Source organism: Canis aureus, chromosome 24, assembly GCF_053574225.1.
Source record: "Canis aureus isolate CA01 chromosome 24, VMU_Caureus_v.1.0, whole genome shotgun sequence".
In the NCBI taxonomy this organism is placed as follows: Eukaryota; Metazoa; Chordata; class Mammalia; order Carnivora; family Canidae; genus Canis; species Canis aureus.
This window is the reverse complement of record NC_135634.1, coordinates 49992180-50007253: the sequence shown is the minus strand read 5'-3', so window position 1 is coordinate 50007253 and position 15074 is coordinate 49992180. Positions and strand designations below refer to the sequence as shown.

Below are 15074 nucleotides of genomic sequence, written 5' to 3'. Positions count from 1 at the left end.
TAAATAAATAAATAAAATCTTTAAAAAAAAAAAAAAGGAACTGATTTGATCCCCAAATTCCACTGACAGAAATAAGGCTCTGAAAACTGCCCCAATGCAAAAATGCACCATCTTTCACAGAAAAAGGAAGGAAGACTCAGAGGATAGAGCCAAGAAGCCAAAGGACAGAGCCAAGCACTCTGAAGAATCATCTCTGGGCCCTGAGACCTAATCAAGGAGCCTCCACCATTTGCCCGGTACGATGACAGAATTGCTCTGGATCAGTGACTCCTTTGGGCCTCCCAGGTCCCCCTCATTAGAGCAGAATATCGAAGTGGCTATGCGGTGCCTGTCCCCCCGCTGTGCATTAGGTGTAGGGAGCCGATAGCTTAGATCTGAAGATGGAGAGGGACAACACTTGACGATCGTACTTACAGACCTTTGAAGAGCCTCCTTGTGAGGGCAGCACACTTGGAGGAGTCTGAACCATGCACAGGAAGGAAAGGATCTGGTGGACACAGCTGGGAGGAAATGAGGGGTTGAGAAGAGTTGGGTGAAGTTTTGTGGAAGAGAATGGAGCCTCCAGTCAAGGGTCTGGGACGTTTACTCTCACTCTCAATGAAAAGTCACATGGTGGTCAGTGTAGACACAGGCAAAGGTAAAAAAATGGGGCCAGATCTCAACCCTGAACTCAAAATTATACATCCAACGATGCCTGTTCCACATTTTTCACTAAGGTGTCTCAAAGATACCTCAAACCGAACATTTCCAAGTCCAAACCTGATCCAGTAGCTTCCACACCAGTGAATGAAAATATTCCATCCAGTTGCATGAGGTAGAAATCGAGGCACATTCCTCCATACCTCCCTCCTCCTTACCACATCGGGTGATCAGTCACCAAGACCAGAAGACCTGACTCCCTAAGCAATTATCTAATTATCTAACATCAGCCCACTCTTCTCCAGTCCCCTCCCGCCGTGCCAACCACCGCCACAATCCAAGCTGCAGAATCCACACGGGCCTCAGGAAATAGCCAAGTCGTTGCCTCCCCTCCGCCTAGACGTCAAGGCTGGCTCTTGTGGCCAGTACAACTCTTGTCAAAATTCAAGTCCCGTTGTGACTTTCCCTAAAACCATTAGGTGACTTCCAGAGGCTCATGGGATGAGGATCAGGGTGCTCACCTGGCCCAGTGGACACTCCATAGTCTCCACCTGCTGGTCTCCACAGTTCCCTTGCTCCTCTCTCCCTCCTGCCTCCTCTCAGCCCCTGGGGTAGTGGGCACCCTCCACCATGGGGCTCTGCACAAGATCCCCCCCTCTTCCCCCACCCTCAAACCTGCCCCTTCTCCTAGCAAACTCTCCGATTTTGGCTAGGTGTGGCTTCCCCTTGGGAGTCCTCCCCACCCACCTCCCACTTTAATACGTGCCCCATTAAACAGTACTTCCTTCCTCAGCATCCCCTGCTTGGGTTCATCTGACCCTTGAAATAACCCTAAGCAGTGCAGGATGTTCTCGGTCTCCCCTTAAACATGAAGAGACACGGGCCCAGCAGAGTGAAGAGACATGGCCAAGGTCACAGAGCTGGGGACACTGAAGGAATGGGAGGCTCAGTTCGCATCTGATTAACGGAAAGGAGGGGGGAAAAACTATCGGGAAAGTACATCTCGCTTAGAAAATTATGATACTCAGAACAAGCAGAGAAGTAAAATGCTGTGACCAGGGGTTCCGTACTTGCAAACCCCTCTCCTCCCGCACTTTCTTTCTCTCTTCTCCCTCGTTTTTTTCCTCTCTCCCTGCATTCAGTAGCTAACCTGTCTCTCTTTAAATAGTTCCCAAGGAAGCAGCCTGAACAGTCTTTCCCACATATTTGAAAATTCCCTGCAATAAAAATGTCAAGGGTGAAATAAGACAATGCATTTTCTCAGCCCTACATCAGGCCAAGTTACACAATAAAGGACCAACACATGAACAATAAAACTCAGGATGAGGGCCACCTTTCACTCGCTGGAGCCCCGGCTGAGGTCTGTACTGAATGGAGTGGGCGGTGCGGCTAAAGTTGCCATTCTCCGAGGCTCTTGCACATGGGGGGCAATCCGCTCAGCCCCTCCCCTGCAGGGCGGATAGGACCCCCCCCCCCCCCCCGGGGAGGCTCCGATCCACTCCCACAAGGGGGATTGCTGACAAACTGCCCTTTCTCGCTAGAACTAAGTTTGCATCGTGCTGCTCAGAGCGCCTCCACCCTGAAAGCCCTGAGGGCCCCAAGTCCCTGGGGCTCTGGCAGCTGTCCCTTCCCTAGCGCTGCACGGGGCCCAAGCATCTGCTGAACTGAATGCAGGATTGTGAGCACGCGTGCCCCAACTGGACCCGTTCCGCCAGGCTGACAGCACAGGCGCACTGGAAGCTCGGGGGTGCTGAGCCAATTCTTGCTCCAATGGAGACGATGCGTCCAGACGTGTCACACCCAGGACAGGGAAGTGACCAGGGCCTTTCTCATCACTGACTCTTTCATTAGACAGCCAGTTCATGCTGCCCACTGATGGCCTTTTTTTTTTTTAACTTTTTCAAACTTTCTTAATTAGGTGAAAGGACTCGAAGACTCCTCTCCCCAGAGCACCTGAAAATCCTTCTCTGTCCAAATACCAATTTGCACCTTGTTGTTCTATTAGTTACCAGCACATTCTGTCCTGGACTTGTATGATATTAGAAGACAGTGCAGGGTCCCTGAGTGGCCTGGAACACCTGGCACCAGCCCTGGGTGTGGAAATGCCTCAGGAACACAGTCCCTTCCCTGGGCCTGTCCAGGACAAGGTCAGGACCCAGCCCAGAGAATGAGCTGTGAGCCCTCCCCAGGGTCCCTGTCCCAAAATCACCCACGAAAGGCCAGTGTCAGAACTGGATGACTTATAAAGTTGATTTAGATTTTAAGGGTTTGGGGATGAGGGGGGAAATGTTTATTATTTCTAGAGTCAAGACCAGGCATTGATGATGACATTATGATGTGCTGATGGCCAAGGTGTCATTCTGTTCCCCTGTTCATTACACTGGATTCAAACTCCCACATAAATTCCCTGTGCTTAATCACCAGGTAAATCCAATTTCTGCACTTTTCTGAGGCTTCCTTAATTTTGTTTTTGCCACTACAGACAAGGATGGGGAATGCCAAAGATGCTTAGTTACTCACCAGAGACTGTCAGTTCCTCCTCTTGATTTAATAAGGAAATGGGACCCAGGCATAGATATCTTGCCCAAGGCTAGAGACCCAGGTGACATTGGACCCAGAGCCTCCAAACCCTCCTAGTAGTCCTCTGTCCACAGGAAGACTCACATTAGAGCAGGTACACTTGTCTCCTTCAGCAGGAAGACCCTATAGGACTCAAACAGCCCCCAGGGGCCTTCTGCTTGCCCATCCTGGCTCTGTGAACCTATTGCTTTTAGTTTTCATCCTGTTTTCTATAAAGATTAAGATAATGCTTGAAATCTAAGGTCCTTCTAAGTATCAATGACAAGGTAGGCCTGGGTTTAGGGCCTCCCCTGAGATGGCTGATATGCTAAGATATAAACTTAGTCCAAAGGAGATCAGCACACGTGCACACACACACACACACACACACACCATGGTGGTGTCAGAGGAAGCCTGGTAGGGAGTCAGGACTTTACCCCAGTGTTAATGAGGTGACCACCCTGCCACCCCATACCCCTAAGGCTTCTGAGAAGGTATCCTCTCCATCCTCTAGAGTGTCACCAGAGGCCAAGAAGGGGACCTAGACTTCCATCCACCTGACAGTAACAAGGCCACACCCCATTCCCTCAGTGACGAGGGAACCTCAGAAGTTGCCTGCGAAGACAGATTTAAATGAAATCCCAAATACCCAAAATGTTCAAGATACAACCAAAAATCACTTATCATACCAAGAAACAGAAAAACCTCAACTTATAGGAGAAAAAAACAGTCAAGCAAGATGACATATGTGCTGGAATTATCAGACAAGGGTTTTGAAGCAGCCATCATACTTTATGCTTCAGTAAGGAACTATGAACTCACTTGAAATAAATGAAAAAAAAAAACAGAAGCCTCAACAAAGAAACAGAAGATATGAACAAAGTAATAGATATTTAATAACTGAAAAATACCATAACCAAAGCATTTTAAAAACTCACCGGGTGGCTCCACAGCAGAACAGGAAAGGGGAGAACTGGTGAACTGGAAGAGAGAACAGTAGAAATCTCCAACCTGAACATCAGAGGAAAAATAGACTAGCAACAAAAATTAACAGTCTCAGGGACATGTGGGATGATAATGAAAGATGCAACATTCATGTCATCCAAGTCCTGGGAAGAGGGAGGGACACACACACACACACACACACACACGCCTACAGATTCAAGGAGCTAAGCAAACACCACAAAGGATGAACCCAAAAATCTGCATCAAGACACATCATGAGACTTCTCAAAGCTAAGGACAAAGAAAACACCTTGAAAGCAGCAAGACAGAAACACCTTGTTTTTTTAGTTTATTTATTTAAGCAATCTCTACACTCAACATGGGTGCAAACTCATGACACCAAGATCAAGAGTTGCACACCCTAGCAAGTGAGCCAGCCAGGCGCCCCCAGAAACATCTTACCTATAGATGAAAAACAATTGAAATGACATGATTTGTCACCAAAAAACCATGGAGATAAGAATGAAGTGGCTCCATATATGGCAAGCACTGAAAGAAAAGAACCATCTTCAAATCTTTCAATATCTTCAAAACTTAATGGGGGGGGGGGGCTACCCAGACATCCTCACATGAAGGACAACTCAGAGAGTCTGTCACCAGCAGACCAGGTGTGAAGAATGGCTAAAGGAAGCTCTTGAAGTAGAAAGGAAATGAGAAACAAAGGCTCTTAGAACATCAGGAAGGAAAACATAATGACAGAAAAAGTAAAAAAAAGAAAAAATACACACACACACACACACACACACGGGTAAATACAATAAACTGGGCTTTATGGAAATGTTTTGCTAAACATTCATATTTTTCAGACATTTATAACAGCATCACCAGATGCATAGATGGTAGGCACCTAGGAAGTCACTGATGCTTTTCAGATGTATTTTAAAGCTAATTTGGAAGAGTTTCATTCAGATTTCACAAATACAAAACAAGGTCTGATTACTTTGTTTGCTCTTCAAAATATTCACCATCCTTATGCATAAGACAGATTTCCCACTGGCAGAATTACATATTCATAAAATCTTTATTTTTATTCCCAAGCTTATTCCAAATAGAATTGCCCAATTTAGCAGATAAAAATCCAGGCTGTCCAGTTAAATGTTAATATTATATGCGAAATAGTGATACTAAAAAAATTATTTGGGGTTTACCTGAAATTCAAATTTAACTGGGCTTCCTGTACTCAGTCTGGCAACCCTACAGGATTTCAACCATCGGAGTCTACGGAATAGGTGCTCTCCTGAGTAGAAACCCTTCTAGAACCTTACCCTCTCTCACAGCAAGAAGCAAGGGACTGTCATCTCAGCACCATCAGTCTTGGACGATAAGAAAGGTTCTTGTTCAGAAATGTCCCATTTCCATACATCAGGAAGTCCTGGTTTCTTTAAAGCTTTAATTAATCAGGGTAAGGATTATCTGGTCCTAGGGACCTTCGAGAAGAAATGAAAGTCTTTAAGTTACTGTCAGGCAAACACTGCGGGGGCGGGGGGGTTGTCTATAAGGCGGTCCCCCTGAGCACATCCCCCCAAGCAGCTCCATCTACAAGCATTCACCGTGGGGTCCAACCCCCCACGGTGTGAGGACCACAACCCTGCCCTCACAGCCCTACAACAAATGCTTGGGGTGGGGAGAGCACAGGCCTCGGGGAGCACCGTGGACGACGCTTAGCAGGGAGGGAAGGGAAGGCTTCCGGGCAGAAGGGGGTGGGAGTAGCTCCGAGGGGATTCCCAGCACAGCTTGTGGGGAGGAGCAGGGCATGGAGGGGAGGGGAAGTGGCTCCCCCAGAAGTGGTGGGAGGGCTGGTGGGCCACTGAGGAGCTGGAGGTGTCTACAGGGCAGGAGGGGGTGGAGCTGCCCTCGGGGGAGCTCCTCCTCGCTGGGCGCAGAGGGTGGCAGGCCGCAGAGCAGACAGGAGGCAGGACAGGAGCTACGACGCTGTGCCCGCCCTGCAAGAGCACCCAGAGGTGGACTCGGGGAGGCCGGGGAGGGCGAGGGGCTGCAGAGGGTGATGTAAGGGACCCAGAGCCCGCCCACCTGCCCCGAGGCCTGCAGGGCAGCCGCTTCCCTGCCTGATGCCCTCTGAGCCCCCGCACGTGCCGGGCATAAGGCGGTGGTCGCCTTGTCTCCCGACGGCCGTGAGCCGGGGGGCAGGACTGAGCTGGGCCTGGCAGTGCTCAAGGTCTGTCCCCGAGTCGCCCAACCCCGCCGCTCCTGAGCCGTAATGTAGTTGTAGCACACACACCTGTGTCAGGTAGGGCTTGCCAGTCTCAGAACTCCCGCTGCGCCAGGCCCTGGAACCCCCGCGGCACAGGGGGCTCGTGGCCTTCTGCAGCAGCAGGCGAGCCCCTGCGGGGTCTCATAGCCACACGTCCTCCAAGCCCCTTCCCGGGCCCCAGACACGCCGACTCACACCTGGGGAGAGGAGCCTGGGGGAGCCTCTGGTCCTCAGCAAGGCATCCTCTGCAGGCCAATTCAGGCCATACAATGAGCTCGTTTTCGTCAGACCACACCTTTCATTCGTTCATCCATTCATTCATTCCTTCCCTCAGCAGCTTTAGGAAGCACCTCCCATCAGCCAGGCCTGGGATCTCCGCAAAGGAAACAGGAAGCTCCTTCCAGTCGAAGGACACCGGTTTCCCTAGGAAGTACCAGCCCCCACTCTAACCTACTCCCCCAGAAAACAGCCTCATCTGGGGCCTGACAGTCACTGTGAAGCTGGAGCAGGGGCGTGGGGTGCAGCTCTGGCTGGGGGCCCCGGGCCCACCCTGTGGGTGGAGTGACTGCGGCCGGCCGCCCCACCTCACCTCCCCGAGCCTCAGCATCCGTGCTGAGAGTCAGCCTGAACGGGACCCCACTGGCCACCCAAGTCCTCCTCTGGAACCAGGAGGGTCAGAGCCGGTGTCCGTCCCCACATCCACGGCCACGCACTGAACCCTTTCACTGAAGCCCGTTGCATCATGAGTCAGGCACAAACAGACCCACAGATCTATTTCTCGGCTCTGTGTGCTGGCCTACTGGTCTTACTGGTCCACGCGTCTGTCCCTGTACATAACACCACTCTCCACCTGTACCACGGCCATAAGCTAAGTCCTCAAGTCAGGTGGAGCAAGACTCCCAGCATCTGTTTCTCCAGAGCCAGTTGGCTAGCTTCATCCCTTTACATTACTTCTAATTACTAGGATTGCCTTCCAAATTCAAAAAGGAAACCAGTAAACATTTTAATTGGAATTTCATTAAGTCTCGAGGTAGAGAAATTTGACATTTTTATATAGTCTCTTTGAATCTTGATGTTTCTCAAAGATATCTTGCCCGCCTTCTGCCGTGCACAGTCCTGGGTACTTGCTTTTCATGCCACTGTAAGCTACACCTTTTTAAATCTTTAATTTCTAATTTCCTGGTTTTGATGCAGAGGATGAGAAGACTTGATTTTGGGGGGGGCGGGGTAGAAAGGGTAGAGGGAGAGAGACAATCTCAAGCAGGCTCCACACTTAGCATGGAGCCCAATGTAGGGCTCGATCTCACGACCCTGAGATCATGACCTGAACCAAAATCAAGAGTCAAACACAACTGACTAAGCCACCAGGTGTCCCACACTGATTTTTATCAGCCACTTTGTAGACTTTCTTGCTTATTCTAATAATCTATCTGTATATACTTTAGGATTTTATATATATAGATTATACATAACCTATATATATAGTCAAATAACAAGTTTTGTTTTCACCGTTCTGATTCTTACACCACCTATTTATTTTTGTTAATTGCCAAGTGCCCCCAACTCAAAACCAAAGCTTTAAATGTCTCACCGTTAGCATGCTTGCTGTAGGTTTTTTTTTTTACAAGTAACCTGTGTCAGAACAAAGATACCTGCTTCCATTCCCAGTTATCAAGGGTTTTTTTTAAAAAAAACATCTTTTTCTGCATCCACTAAGATGATCATATAACTTTTATCCCTTAATCTGGAAATACAGTAAAATATATAATTTGCTCTATAACATAAACATTATTAAGGAAAAGCCAAAACACACACTCCCCTCGGAATGTGTACTAGCTCAAAAAAGTTAGAAGTTTGCCACCTAACAGCCCGAGACAGAGGTTTTTCTTTTCTTTTTTTTTCTTAAGATGTTATTTATTTATCTATCTGAGAATGAGCAAGTGAGAGGACCACAAGAACAGGGGGCTCGATCCCAGGACCCCGGGGTCATGAGCTGAGCGGAAGGCAGATGCTTAGCCCACTGAGCCAGCCAGGCGCCCCGAGATGGAGGTTTCTGAGCGGCAAGAAGCTCTTCTTCACGCGCCAGCTCTGCCGCCTTGTACTCCGCTGGCCCCACGGCAGAGCCTGTGGTCACCCACATCCAGGGAGCAAGCCCAAGGGGTCCGGAACCTCGAGGAACGGCAGCCGGGGATGGCGCTCCCCCAGGAAAGGGCAGGCTTGGGCTTGGCCGTGGGTCCCTGTAACAGCCCCATCCCATGAAAGGGGAGCACGGCCTGGTGTGCAGCCCCCTGCTGCTGCGATGAGCCCCACGGTCTAAACGTGCCGTATTTTATGTATCGCTAAAGCAAGTTTCTGGGTTTTCTTCAGGATTTCCCATCTATGCCTAAGTGCGATGGGCCATTGTTTCTTTTCTCCGTCCACATAGGTTGGCCTTTGTCCATCAAGGTACCCTAACTTGCCGCTCAGCAGTACCCGTGCTTTCCACGGCCCGGCCAGGGGATGCGGCCCTGGCTCTGTCGGGAGGGGGAGGAGGAGGGTCGGGGAGCAGCAGGTTTGCCTCCCTGGTTCCCGCCTGCTTTCCCTCTTCCCTGTTCCCCAGGCCCTCGGTGGGCTGCTGCACACCCAGTGACACGGGGGCTTCCTGGTGGGGGGGAGGGCTCCCCAGCAGCTCCCCACCAGCTCCCCAGCAAGGGCAGCCGTGCCCCAGCAGGCTTCTCAGCAAGTCTGACGGCACCTCCATTCCAGGAGAATTGTGCGGACACCCCACACTGTGGGGGGGTTGGGACCTGGGGGTGGGCAGTGGCAGGGTTCTCCCTTCTGCTGGCTCATAGTTCTTGCCCCAACAAACATGGCCTGCCTCCAGTCCGGATCAGCCCATCAAATTCCTCTGCCATCTGCTGAGCTGAAACGGCACCATCTCCAACAAGGTCTCAATCTCCACACCCTTAGGGAGGGATTGCTTCCTCCCAGATTTGTTCCTTCCTTGGTACTGTCCCTCGGAGCATTCCTTAGAATCTTCTTTCATCTCCACATAGTAGTTAAATCCCTGGAAATAGCTAATATTCTTTATATCCAACCTGCTTTGTTCGGATTCTGGATGGTTCCTCTCTGCCGGCCTGGCCCCTGACTGGTACCACACGGTACCAGGAGTAATCACAAGGGATAGGCTTGCACAGGTGGGATTTGGGAAGTGACTCGTACTCCTCACCTGACACCTGTCGTACTCAACAGCCTCCTGATGAGCCCGTTACCAGTGGGAAATGGGAAGCCAGTAATCCATGCCGTGCACTGGCCTAAGAATTAATGGAGCTATCACCTCGGGCTGATTGTGATCCTGACCGAAGCAAGTGCCTTGGAGCCCCGGCAGCTGCTGAGCTCGTCTTCTTATGGTGCTAATGATGCCACAGAAACCCCGATGTGGGACGGAGCCTCTCCAGTGCACCAGAGTGCTTACAGAAAATGAGTAGTCATGGCGAGAACCGGAGATCTTCAGGGACCGCTCTCACGGAAGCCTGCTTGTCGTAGTCACTGGGCTATTGCTAAAAGCCACACGGAAACATTAACTGCATTTGTTGAGAACAACAGTTGGATTCACAGCCTCACCTTTCTCAAAGGAAAGCCAGGGCACTGACCGGAAAGGATCGTGAAACTCAGGGTGGAGACATGTGGTCGGACTCAGATATAACTGATCATCTTAAACCTTGAGTCACTCTGTGCCCATGAGGTTGGCCCGTGGTGCCTTACAAGATTAGTCTTCCTTTGCTTGAAAGTCCTGGGATGACCGTGCCAAGGGTAGGTGGGTGCCTTGATAGGGGAACACTCGTTCACAACACCCTCTGTTGCCACCAGACCCATACCTAGGGTCACACTGCAGGGTGCGTCAGAGGGACGGGTATACACTGTGCCCTCGACAGAACAGCTTGCACACCTAGGAAACCAGGAGGGCTTTGCTAATACCTATCTGTAGAAATATGGAGAACATATGTGGATTCTAAGGGTGTTAGAGCAAAGTGGATGGAATATAACACCAGGTCAGACCAAATTTACTGATGATGATAAAGTTACTAGAGAATCCAGGTTTCAGGTACCCACTTGGGCAGCGGGAGGTGGCTCTAACAGCATATGGGATTGCTTGATGGAAACCTAAACTCAAAAATGGCCTCCATTTAACAAGGTAAGAGGAACGTCGGGCTCGATTTATCATGTGCGACCTGCACCTTTATCTCCTAACTGCACATTTTCACTAAGGCACGAAGAAATACATTAGTGAGAGGAGCACGCTCATCCTTGGAAGACTCTGGTTACTCCCCATGGCAGGTAGCTGTAGTGGTGGGGATGAGATGGGCAGGTGGGCTGCCCTCACTGGGGATGATGGATCTGGAGGAGCAGAGGACCCGACCAGGTGGCAGGACCCAACCACCACAGGCAGGGACACGAAGGACAGCACGTAGGTACCGGTAATCAAAATACCATGGCCCAGGGGATCCCTGGGTGGCGCAGCGGTTTAGCGCCTGCCTTTGGCCCAGGGCGTGATCCTGGAGACCCGGGATCAAGTCCCACGTCGGGCTCCCTGCGTGGAGCCTGCTTCTTCCTCTGCCTGTGTCTCTGCCTCTCTGTCTATCATGAATAAACAAATAAAATCTTTAAAAAAAATACCATGGTCCACAGGGGCCTGCGACAGTGGTCAATGGAACACGGTGCCCCTAGAAATACGCGAATACTGATGATGAAACTGGGTGGAAAAACTTTAGATCTTGTAGCCCCAAACCGGCCTTGGGTCACAACCGCGGTGGTGCCTGCCTCTCAGCCAGTCCCTAGAAGGTAGCTCAATTACAGTCCCAGACCCCTTGACCGGAGGGGCGCCTGGGTCCCAGGCAGAAGAACGCTGCAGCACTCGCTGAACCCTCCTTTAAGCCCTCCCGAACGCATTCTCCGTTGCTCGGCTGTGATGCTGGAACCTTTCTTCCTTGCCAGCTGGCGAGCTAGGCTTGTCAGTAGAGGGCACGAGAGGGGGCACTGGGTGGAGGAAAGTACTTGCTTCTTACCCCCCTGGCCTTTGGCTGGGATGTGGGACAGCAGGGGAGCTCCCACCTCCAGCAAGTTGCAGCAGCACCCAGCAGGCAGCTCCGCCTCGGTCGCAGGGAGTCCAGCCCACTCCAGCTAGCTTCCCAGCAAGTTCAACCTCACCCCTCCCTGCAAGCAGCTGCCCAGCAGATTTCCTTGGCACTCCGGCAGGTGGGCAACTCAGTGGACTTCTCTGCCCTAGAGAAGGGCCCAACCACTACAGAACCAGTACAGGTTTCCCCTGCTTTCCAAAAGTAGTGCATTCCCAGGGCAGCAGGGTGGCTCAGGGGGTTAAGTGTCTATCTTCGGCTCGGGTCTTGATCCAGGAGTCCTGGGATCCTGGGATGGAGTCCCCCATCCGGCCCGCTGCTCAGCAGGGAGTCTGCGTCTCCCTTTCCCTCTGCCCCTCCCCCCCCTGTTGTGCTCTCTTGCATAAATAAATAAAACCTTTAAACACGCACGCACAAAAGTAGAGTGCTCCCATGGAACCTTTGGTAAACCGAAATGGCATAAAGCGAAGAAGCAATTACCAGTAATTTATATGGAAAACTTTTGAGGGTTCCCAGACCCAAAAAATCACCTTTCTTAGGCTTTTCTGATTACCTTAGGACACATCTTGCTAACAGATGCACGAAATAAATTGAGACAAAACACAGACGTCCACAGACACGGTTCAGAGCTCTGGTGGCTTGACGCTGAGATGCCGAGTACGGTTCTTGGGGAAGGAGCGCGCAGGGCCACTCTCTGCTGAGGGTACGCACCCCTCCGTAACGGCTCACTGCAAAATGAACGCTGAACACTGTATTTTCACTGTTCACCCTTTACATAAAAGTGAAAATCCGCTTCAGATTTCTCTGTTAGCAATAATGGGTACTAATGCAGGTCTCTAGTAACAGCAAAGAGGTGTGATGCAAACTTTCAAAAAGTGGAGGACACCTGTGTTTACCGACTGTGAGCATAGCTAGTGGGAAGATACAGGTCTGAAGATCCGGAGAATTTCTGCGCACCGTCATCTCGCAAAGCTACAGTTACAAGGACATTTGTGAATACAAGGGGCACATCCCCCCTAACTTTGCCACAGTCTCCCTCACCCCCTACTACTACACCAGGGTTTCTGCACGAATCATGGCTCCTCCAGAGCCCCTGCAGGTCTTATAGGTCATGGTACCTGCCTACAAGGTTCTAGACTTCCGGGGGCGCGGCTCCTAGGGAGGTCCCGGGAAGAAAGCTCGCAAGTGTGGGACACCCCTGGACACAACAGACCCGACTTGCACAGCCCGGAGATGCGCTGGCGGGGGCTGGAGGAGGGGGCCAGGCTCGAAGCCTTCAATTACTCCCTGAAGGTCTTGGACAGCAAATCCCACCAAGCCAAAAGCGGACTGCGAGTTCTTCCCCTCATCACTCTCCCACCACCACCCATCGCCTCAATTCCGCTCTCATTTCTGACCCCAATTCCGCTCATTTCTGACCCCAATTCCGCTCTCATCTCTGACCCCAATTCTGCTCTCAACCCACCCCGCACAGTAAGCAGAAACCACCAGATAAAGGTGGCTTGAACAAAAAGGCATCTATTTCCAGACCTAGCAGGATAAGGGGGGGGGGGGGGGAGGCAGTTCCTCTGAAGACAGACTTGGCAGCTGGACAAGTCCAACAAGAGTCATGGGAGGCCAACAATACCTCGGAGAAAAGGTCAACCGGCCCCACTGAGCCCCTGGACACCCCGGGCTGAGGTCCTCCTAGCCAAGAGCTGCGTCACCCACAGGTGACCCGTCAAGAGAACGAAGGCCTCCAGCGGGCTCAGGGCTGGCCGTTGGGCGAGAGGGCCCCACACGCGCGGACAGGTAACTGCAGGGCGCTGGGCGGGGCAGGGACTGCAGCGGAGCTCCTAGGCGCGTCCACACACCTGGCACTCGGACCATGCCCCGGTGCGTGTTGGCTCCGGCTAACCACGTCCTCGCAGGGGCTGTTCTCAGCGTCTCCGGTGCGTGTCCTGTGGGGCTGAACAAGGAGCACGCGCTCCCTGCACACTCCCTGCACACTCCCTGCACACTCGAGGCCTTTCTCCAGGGTGATGCCGGACCGGGTGAGGCCCTGGCCTGGAGGCTTTCTCACCGTGACTGTGCTGGGAAGGCCCGTCTGGGCGAGGTGGCCGGTGCGGGCGCGGAAGCCTCGGGCGCCACCAGGTCTTCCCGCGCGTGGCTGTGCTCGGGGCTGGGAGGCAGGTGCGCCTGCTCGTCCCCACGCCGCACCCCTGGAGGGCCTGGAGCGCTCTCGGCGCTCTCGGCGCTCTCGGCAGCACAGATCCGAGGCTCGGGCAGGGCTTCCCACACCTGCTGCACTCCTAACACCCTTCTAGACCCAACAAGGCTCCCACAGGACTCGCGTCCAGCAGCCCCGAGCCCCGGCCCCTCCTCCCGCGACCCCCGTGGCAGGGACCGCGCTCCGGCTCCTCCCCCAAAGCGTCCTTCCCACCCTGGCCCCTCTCCTCCGTTCTCCCTTCTCCCGTGTGAACTGCCTGGGCGAACACGGCCAGACCTGGGGCCCCAGGACCTCCCAGGGCGGGGCGGGGGGCGGGGCGGGGGGGCTGCACAGGGACCTGCTGGGCGGGGGTGTACTCAGCGGGGGGGGCAGGGAGTGAGGGAGGGGGTGTCAGCTGGACGGGGAGGGCGCGCTCAGCCCGGGAGGGGGGTGTCAGCCGGACGGGGGGTGCTCAGCCCGGGGCGGGGGGTGCTCGGATGGGGACGGTGTCAGCCGGACGGGGGGTGCTCAGCCCGGGGGGGGGGGGGTGCTCGGATGGGGACGGTGTCAGCCGGACGGGGGGTGCTCAGCCCGGGGGGGGGGGTGCTCGGATGGGGACGGTGTCAGCCGGACGGGGGGGTGCTCAGCCCGGGAGGGGCGTGTCAGCCGGACGGGGGGTGCTCAGCCCGGGGGGGGGGGGGGGTGCTCGGATGGGGACGGTGTCAGCCGGACGGGGGGTGCTCAGCCCGGGGGGGGGCGGTGCTCGGATGGGGACGGTGTCAGCCGGACGGGGGCGTGCTCAGCCCGGGAGGGGGGTGTCAGCCGGACGGGGGGTGCTCAGCCCGGGGGGGGGGTGCTCGGATGGGGACGGTGTCAGCCGGACGGGGGGGTGCTCAGCCCGGGAGGGGCGTGTCAGCCGGACGGGGGGTGCTCAGCCCGGGGGGGGGGGGGGGTGCTCGGATGGGGACGGTGTCAGCCGGACGGGGGGGTGCTCAGCCCGGGAGGGGGGTGTCAGCCGGACGGGGGGTGCTCAGCCCGGGGCGTGGGGTGCTCGGATGGGGACGGTGTCAGCCGGACGGGGGGTGCTCAGCCCGGGGGGGGGGGGGGTGCTCGGATGGGGACGGTGTCAGCCGGACGGGGGGTGCTCAGCCCGGGGGGGGGGGTGCTCGGATGGGGACGGTGTCAGCCGGACGGGGGGGTGCTCAGCCCGGGAGGGGCGTGTCAGCCGGACGGGGGGTGCTCAGCCCGGGGGGGGGGGGGGTGCTCGGATGGGGACGGTGTCAGCCGGACGGGGGGTGCTCAGCCCGGGGCGGGGGGTGCTCGGATGGGGACGGTGTCAGCCGGACGGGGGGTGCTC

The 15074-nt window shown here is 54.1% G+C and overlaps 2 long non-coding RNA genes across 2 annotated transcripts; both read right to left on the bottom strand.

The window, feature by feature from the left end:
* Positions 1 to 68: 68 nt before the first annotated feature.
* LOC144296332 (uncharacterized) lies at positions 69 to 7792 on the bottom strand. Its single transcript, XR_013363498.1, has 3 exons — positions 5469 to 7792; positions 4137 to 4179; positions 69 to 500 (listed from the first exon to the last, which is right to left on the bottom strand). It is a non-coding gene; the product is annotated as an uncharacterized LOC144296332 (long non-coding RNA).
* A 189-nt stretch (positions 7793 to 7981) lies between these two features.
* Positions 7982 to 13999, bottom strand: LOC144296331 (uncharacterized). Its single transcript, XR_013363497.1, has 2 exons — positions 13383 to 13999; positions 7982 to 12501 (listed from the first exon to the last, which is right to left on the bottom strand). It is a non-coding gene; the product is annotated as an uncharacterized LOC144296331 (long non-coding RNA).
* Positions 14000 to 15074: the final 1075 nt, after the last annotated feature.